A 9699-nucleotide genomic window follows, 5' to 3' on the forward strand; every position below is an offset into this window, starting at 1 on the left:
CGTAAAACAATACAAAAGCACCTGAGATTGAAATATAGTTAAAAAATATGTGCGGCGTTATCCCTATTATTATTATAGAATATAAACAAGTCTGTAGATTTTAGTTGACTGAATTAGTAGAACATGATAATAGTAATATGCCATGCTCTATTATATCAACGGTATCACACCATTTGTCCAGGTATCTATCAATGTTTATTCTGATCTCCCTACAACTATAACCTTTAACATTCATGATAACGAAGAGTTGGACAAATCAACTGAAGTTTACCAGAAACAATAATGGATTCCTTTCCGACGATAAAGATAAACAGACACGTTATCGTTACATAAGCCCACAGATACTAACATCGTTGGAGAAAGTTATTGTTTTACAATTTTAGGAATTCCTATGATCTGTACAAAACATGTGATACAAATAAAGATACGCAGAGCCGATGTGTGTAGCACGTGCGTCACTTGCAAGTATAGTAGATCGCTGGTTGATAAAACTGCCGTGCTTAATTAGGATTGGCAGTTCGATCTCTGTTTCTGTGCACACTTTTGTGTAGTTATTTACGGTAGAAACACACTATGTTTGAGATCCGTTCTAGTTTTACCAATGTCTAAACAATATAAACACCAACCTTCTAACAACCCTTTATATTACTGTAGGATTGTAACAACCTACTGTTTGGTGGGTTGATTATCACACAGTTCTATGTAACTCGTTGATGCATTAATGGACTTTTAGTATATGCATTATATACATGTAGACTTATTACTGTAATTTAATACCACGTTTTACAACGGACGATATATAGGTTTCTCAGTACATGTGTAATGAGCAAGATCAACCAGTCATCAATGACGCACCATCCAGGAATAGTTTGTGTGATGTATGCGTTAATATTTAATGGATAATTATAGGACAACTACGGACAGAAATATGGACTTAAAATATTTTATTATGTCGTGTAACCTAGTTTATAAATGATACAGTACATGACCAAAATCTATAGAATTCAAGTTGTTTACATGAATTTTATAATTATATCAAATGCTTGAAAAATAAATACATTATTAACAAATAAATAAATGCTAGCATTTGTGTAGATACTGATGAAAAGTAATACAAGCACAATATTATTCCGAATTAATGTTCTTGCTCGTTTAATCCGTCAATTTGGAGGCTGCTGCACTTTCGACAACATAGCGTTTCATTAAAAGACAAGTGAATATGACCAAAAATGCATCTATGATTCTGGAAAGTTGTACTTGACAATTTAATCCGTCAACTATTGAGGTTGCTTTCCTCACGGCAACATTGTCTTTCATTGGAAACGACTGATAAGTCATAGCTTTTAGGAATCGCTTGATGGGGTCTGAATTTCCGAGAGGCCAGAGTGAACATGTGGAGCATAGGAATTTGTAAGAAAACACGTATATTCTCTTTCCTGTGTCTCACGCATTCTTTGGAACAATTTCAATCGTACTCTATTTTAGAGAAACCCTGATAATATGAAATATAAAACGTCGGGCATCCGTATCGCTGTAAACAATCTCGGCGGACGGATATTCCAGGTGACACAAATGGTGCATGACCTTACACTTGACCTCGCTCTAAGCCAATAACATTGTTAGGATGACAGTGATGGTAGCTCACGTCACATCAGATACGTTGATTGGTTGAGTATGTTAGTGTTTCACAATGCGCGACCTACTTTCTGCGGCGGACGTAGAGTTTGCGGTATTCTGTCTGTGTGGCTTGGACAATCATTAGCTGCGATACGTAGCCATGCGATCTTGATTTAATCTTGATACGACTCAATATGCTCCTGATATATTCCGTGTTTGTAGTTTTCCCTGTCACTGTCCATACATGTTCTGTGCTGATGATGGAGCCGCCTCATCCCTGCATGTTACGGCTCTCAGCAGCTTTAAGGATATATACCACATGAGCGTAAAAAGTACCTCGTTTACAAAAGAGTTCTACACTACAAGCATGAACAATATTATTAGTAATTATTAATTTTTATTGTCTTTTAAATTAATATCACCAAAAAAGTCTTCTGACAAAGAATATGATTACCTCCAAATATTAAAATAAAATAAGAAGATCAATGCTTGATCTGAAAATGTAGTTTCAAATTTGATAAAAAATTACATGTTTAAGATGCTTTTTACGTTTGTTTATCAATAAAAAAATAATTAAATCCAAAACTCTTAAGGCCGTTTTATACTTTTGGGCAAGTGCAATGCATACATATCAGGGGAAAGACACATTAAATAAGATTAAATAACTGGTATAAACGACAGAACACCACAACTTTATTTAAAGAACCTTCAGTCCGGTCATACCTTTTTTTTGGAGAAAATAGTGCTAGATTACTGTTTGAATAACTAAGCTTTTTGACAGTTTTCGATAGAAATATATCTTTACAAGTTTTCTTCTGAATCGGCTATGATATATGATTATATATCTTACAATTTTAAATTATTTAAGTTTATATTTTTTATAATTTTTCTATTAGTATACAAAATACCCATGATCCTATTTTAAATGTATGGATGACGCAATGTTTATAATGCAATGCAAGAAAACATATATTTCAATAAAAGGCATTAGCTTCCTTAATTATTGAGCATCTGAATCTTGTGTTGGTTTCAACAGAGATAGCATGTGACTCGCCTTTCTACGTACTGCGCCCTCCTAATGTCCCTATAATGTGCTATGTGCCCACGTGGCTTTTACTAATTGTCTTTTTGCCAGATGTAATAATGTTCTCTTACGTATGAACAGTGTCATAGTAGAAGACATTCTGAATATATTTAAACCAGAAATGGAAAACATTTCGCCACAATTTTTCTCATAAACTCACAAAGTTAAAAGCAATGGGTTCCAATGATATCCGAGTTCCTAGCATAACAGTATATGTTAACGATAAAATCTACTGGCATAACAATCCATAGATTCATTTGAGAAACATTGGAGGAGAAAGTAGCTCATTATCTGTAGTCAGACCATTTATACGTGGTTTATAATGGTAGTGAATCGTCAAACGACGAGGTAAATGGACCACTGATTTAATTTACTATTTTACTTTGATCCTAAATTGTCCGCAAAATGCAAAGAATGACAAACTAAAGGCGATATATAAGAACATATGGTATAAAACTCGTATTGACAACGGATGTTCTGGTAATTTTGTTTTTATAGTCTGTGAGTTTCTATTTGAGTTCTTTCGGTTATCTTTCAGCTGATTTTAAGTGGTTTTCTTATTTAGATGACATTATCACCGCCCCAGCGTCCCGTTAGAATAGTGAATTGTCAACAAGACCCGTCACGTGACCCTTTAATATGTAAAGTACATGCCTGTCAGAATCGGGTTCTCGTGCGTCGCTCATTGCTCATACACTTATCTTTGAGACTCAAGTATATTTAGGCTTACCAATTCGTGTTTTTATTTTATGAAAACTCACTAGTATATTTCTCATCAGCATTACTAGTTCTTACCCTGCCTATCGTTGACCTATTGAGTACGATAAATAACCAAATTGTCATAACGTTATCGCTATAAATAGGGGTTTTGCAGTATTTATACACCAAAGCGTGCAGTTGACAATGCTTGCACGAAATATATATTTGGTTTTCACACTTGAGAACCTCTGTGACACTAATTGTTTATATACTGAATTTTAGATAAGACACAAACTATTTGTAGGACCGGTTTTGGAGATTCCATTATGTTATGTACTAGATACGCTTCCCCTTCTATAACGGTATAATAAAGGACAGTCTATAATATGCAAATGCATCTTCAATACACAATACAATTTCGAAAAAGATCAACCTTAGGTATTTAACTAGACTTGTATAACAAACCACTTGTCTAAATGACGCATACTTTCTATTAACATTGCTACAGTTTGATGCATTATAATTAAAACGATAATGTATTTTTACAATCAGTGAGTTTTTATTTTCGTTTTGGCAGAGTTAAATGTTGAAATGAATATACATATACGAAATATCAATGTAATAAGGAACAACGAGTGGAATACTAAATGCGTAGTTTATTTCGAACAAATTTAGTAATTAAATACCTATTTTGGAAGCTTATGATAATGTATGTTTCCTTTGTCAAGAAAAGAGTGCAAAATGAGTGTAACACGTAAAATGATACTGTACGACGTAAACGTTTCGCCCAGTCACACTTCCGCCCAGTCACACTTCCGCCCAGTCACACTTCCGCCTTTCAGTGGTAAAATCCATATTTGCCCATTGTTTATTTCACCTTTACATATAACAATATAAATTATGTAATTTATTAATACTAGCTCTCAGGATAAATTCTCCCTTGTGATGGAAGGCGAAAAAGGCAAAATCTAACTGGCAAGTTTCCGATAAACAGTATTTGCGTAAGAAAACTAATTTGAATAAATTTTAAACTTAAAATGTTATAGTGTCAACCTGCGAAAGTGAATACATTCAAATAAATTGTAAGTTTTGACTTCAGTTGGTATCTTACTTATTTATCTCACCTCATAAAACAATGCATATTTTGTAACTAAATTTGCATGAAATAGGCATCGTGGAAATAATTAACATTAACATTTTATCTTGGGCAATCACCATTATCTTATCGAGTGAATTATGCAAATTATACTTTCAAATGGACATTCCATATTATCAAATAGATGACAAATAACACAAAAAAACACAAATCAAGTGAGCACATCTAAAAGGTACACACGATAAAGAACTACTTAGGACAGATGAACAGGAAAATAAAACATAATAAAACAAAGAAAGCAAGAAAATATCAACGTGTAAAAAGCCTTATTCCCGCTCAATAGCAATGAAACCGGGACAAAATTTGAACAAAGAGAAAATTCACACGGAGACCCTTGAAACTATACAAGGAGAATACGACCAGAATCCCTTGAAGGGAAAGCGTCTTATTGCGAGTTAATTGACAACGTCAATCTAGATAAAATCCAAAAAATGCCACGCTCTCAAAGAGAGTACATGGGTAGTGGCAACAAAATTCAAGACACACTAATGAGTATAGTCAAAAATAGTGATTTCAAATCATGATTTCGATCAAAAAACAACTGGCTTTAGTCTTCGTCAACACACATCTCCGCACAATTCTTTTCATTTTGTTTCCAAAAGCCTATGATTTTCAGATTAACTGCGACAATTAATCACAGCTGGCCGGGGAATATCAGGGATTTTAAAACAAGATCAGAACTGTGAAATCGACACGCTTTTCGTACTTCTCATTATTAAGGCGTCGCTGTTGGTTAAATTTAGTAGAGTATGGCTAAGTGTCACATTTTGAAGAAACAGTAGTGTCCTTTATTCCAAGTTCCGGACGGTATATACGATCAACAGAGTCAATTAATTGTTCTCTAGACAAATATTGTCACACCAAAATCAACCATATATTTGCTGAGTTCGGTGACATTATTTTGCTATCCATAATTCTAATTATTCTATATTCCTATATTCAATAATGTTATGGGTCGCCAATTTTTTATGAACTGCCTAGGTTTATCTCCCTTGGGGATACATGTTATAATACCTTGCCTTTGTGTTACTGATATCAAACCTTTCCTATACCCACAATTTATAGATCTAACAATGAACCCCCTAGCTGTTTCCAGAAACACTTAAAAAAATCCACAATTTACTATTTCTATCATTATCAGGTATGTGGACATGTTATAATATAGAAGCATAATAACGTTGTAATTAGCCCTAACCCTAACCCAAAAAGGATAAAGTAAAAAATGTTCTCCTTGGTTATCAAGTAAGTGGTTTGTTTACAAGCAGTATTATGTAATAGTGTTTACAGACAATGATAAAGGTATCGGTTGTTTTGTCAATCGTTACCATAAGTAAGTAGAACTAAACATAGCGTATTAAATGATAGACACAAGACGGGAGAGATGAAAACATTCTAACAAAGTTATTCCGCTGGACAGATAAAATAAAACATTACAAAATAGTTCGCATGAATAAAAAAGGTACGCAAGACAAATAATTCCAAATTAAAACCCTTAACAAAGATCGTACTCAAAATATAAAAAATATACCAAAGTTATCACACGGGAAATGTGGTATAATAAATATACCAAAGTTATCACACGGGAAATATGGTATAATAAATATACCAAAGTTATCAAACGGGAAATATGGTAAAGTAAATATACCAAAGTTATCACACGGGAAATATGGTAGAGTAAATATACAAAAGTTATCACACGGGAAATATGGTATAATAAATATACCAAAGTTATCACACGAGAAATATTGGATAGTAAATATACCAAAGTTATCACACGGGAAATATGGTATAATAAATATACCAAAGTTATCACACTGGAAATATGGTGTAATAAATATAAAAAGTAAGGACGGAAAACAAACAAAAACACTATTGAAAAATAATATATATAAATCATTCAGAAATATCAAAGTCATTACAAAAGATTATTTCAACAAAATATCACAATTTTGTTTACAGGACAGATAAAACGAAACATTGCAAATTTAGTACACAGACACATATTGTCCACGTTAACAAGCTTGACATGCATTATAAACCAAACATTTCTGTTTCGTCTTTCCTGAAAATGACTAAAGTACACAATACCCATAGAACACACATGTATCAGTAGAAATGTTTTCTGCATAAGTCTGATCAGTTACCAACATTCCAAGTAGATATCTGTGGATTAAAAACAGAAAATGACAGCATATCACAGCTGGTGACGAAAGGCCATGCGCAGGCACACATGCTGTTATGCATGCTATGCACATTTACTAACCCTGAAGGCTGCACGAGAAACATGCGCACCCTTTGTTTGTTGATGTTTCACCATGCTCATTTATATTACATCTTATGTGATAAAACATGTTTCTATAATCTTTTAGCTGACATATACATGTCACTTCAACATCGTAAATTAATTTTTCGAAGTCATCTTTATAAAAAAACATCTGTGATCTCATTTTTGGTATGACATATTTTTTCTTTCGTGGTAAAAGTTAACCAAGAGGTAATTGATCAGTGTGTCGACCTACGTTTAATATCTTTATTTCACAAATCTGTTTATTACACGAATCCACAGTTGAAAGATAAATACACGTTATGTTAAAAATATAATTCCATTGACTGTCCTATTTTACGAACCGATAAAATAATATATCTTATTATATTATATCTGATTATGCTAATTGTGATACGCATAGAAAAAAAGTTCGATACTATTCGTCATTGTTTTATATATTGTAGAAACTTCTATAAAAATTGTAGATAAAGCTGCAAGTATACATGATTTTACAGAATTTGTTTATGTTAACAATATAAATAAAAAATATGCATGATTATAATTATAGTAATAAATGAAATGAAATATTATGTTTAAATATATTGTAAAAGAAACCTATATTGCTGCACTACTGGTTGTCATGGAGAAGTATATATGATTTACTGATTATCTAACATGTTATATCATGTAACTAACAGGAGTGTTAACATAATCCAAACTATATAATAATACTTTTGTTATCAAACGAAGCATTCCGAAACGAGATTTTGCTACAACATTATATTAACGAGGTTTGTGTAAGTAGACTGTCGCGTGAGATTTTAGATAATATAATTAGTTCGCATATATGAGCTATAAATTAATATTTATCCTGAAAGAGACAATGGGTATTAACAGTGTAAAGGGGACAGCCATTATCATGATTAAGGTGAATATTGAACAAACTACATCAAAGCATATCTAAGTCGCTAATGACAAACAACGACACTAAATGATCCTTCATACACTATGCAGATATAGCGAGCTTTCGAGTTAATGTCAGCGATAAATGACGTCATTATCGCGCTGTTTCGCGTGAAAGTTGACAAGCATCACCTGTGGTCCGGCATGTGTGGGTAAGAGTATATTTACATCTTTTGAGCACGCGACATCAAAAACAATTAATGTAATAACACTTGAACACAAACACAATCAGCGCGCCTATATCTGATTTGACACGATTAACAGTGCTATGTCTGACAATAAAACAAATAGGAATGATGACAGCATCTGTTGCGGGTGTAATGCGCGAGGGGGTAGGGGATGGCCGATCTTGTGATATTAAAGATATCATGTTTCGGTGAAGATGTAGCCACATTATAACTTATTTGTGGTTCCTGCCAATCTAACCTTTCATCTCTAGTGGAGTGAATCAGTACTACAGCAAAACGTCCGCCTGTCCTGTCTGGGACAGTAATGTGTGCTGGGCGTCATGCATGTGTACAAGATGTCTACTGACATTGAGACACTGTTGGTGTATTGCTACCATGACTGTTTCATGAAGCCGTATATTTAGCGATTTTTTATTAGGTATTAATTATTATCATTTTTGTGGATTTATTATGGCATCAACAAAATCAATCGCAAAATTCCAGCTCCCAATTTCCCATTGGATGTCTCCTTTATTTCAATCCAGGCTGTTTTTAATATATTATATTTATATGTATTTTTACCCAGGTAACATGGATGTTATACTTTAAAATATGTAAAGCGAGCTATTATTAACTACACCATACCTTGTTTCAACCTTTTTCCTGAAAACTCTAAATATTGAAAATCTGAAAGGAATACATTCAAAAATGAAAATTGAAAAAAAAATCAAACCAAATCTTACAATTAAAAAATGCCAAAACATTAACACTTGCAAAAACTGAATATCTAGACGGTATTGGGATCGTACAAAATATAGTTATTATGGATGTTTTCTAATGGGTTCAGGCAGGATTGGTGTGTTTGGTGTATTTGTTTTTATTTTTTCATTTTATTTTACAATTAACAAAATGATGAAACCTTCATGAAATCTTTTTCATTCAGAATAATTAATTACTAATATAAATTAATTTGCTGTGAAGCATTTCTATATTCGTATGATACTAGGATTGTAGCAGATACAAGCGTCTTCGAGTAAATGCATTTTATATTTTTCAAATCGATATTATATCAGAAGTATTACACCTTAAACGCATTCCATCAAAGTATTGTCCCTTTCCTCGGTATCTAGTTTTCTGTATTGCGTCATACTAGGCACTGACAGGATAAATCGTTTAAGCTACTTTAAAAATATGTTGTTTTGTGTACTGTTTACATTTTTGCAAACTAAAAAACACATTTGACAAACATTTTAGAATTAATAAGCCTAATCTTTGACAAATGATAAACTATTCATTTTAATTTATGTAGTTTCATATATTTTATTTATTGAATTATTTTGCGTATGTTTGAATCTGTAAAGTAAGGATCGTGTCATGCTACTGTGGTGCATGTGTTTTACATTTACTAACTTTAACAAAGCCTAACAGAAATAGTGCACACACAGACATGACCTGAAGTTAGAATTAAATAGGGTCGGGCTCTTTGTCTTCTTAATTGCTGTTTTCTAGGGATGCGTGAGATTCAAGGAGGACCGTGCGTCAATAAAATGTGTCTTTACACGTGCACGAGGGAGCATTAATTATCTGCAATGGCGAGTTGATGGTACTTGTTATAGCCAGCATGGTAGTTATAACAATCCTTAGCATGTTTCGAGTAACTGATTTCCCCTTCGTCATTGTTTCTGCCAAATTCTTAACAAGATCAGGATTGGGTGTCTATTTAGTAAACATATCATATAACATGTTT

This window comes from Mizuhopecten yessoensis, unplaced genomic scaffold, assembly GCF_002113885.1.
Source record: "Mizuhopecten yessoensis strain PY_sf001 unplaced genomic scaffold, ASM211388v2 scaffold9399, whole genome shotgun sequence".
In the NCBI taxonomy this organism is placed as follows: domain Eukaryota; kingdom Metazoa; phylum Mollusca; class Bivalvia; order Pectinida; family Pectinidae; genus Mizuhopecten; species Mizuhopecten yessoensis.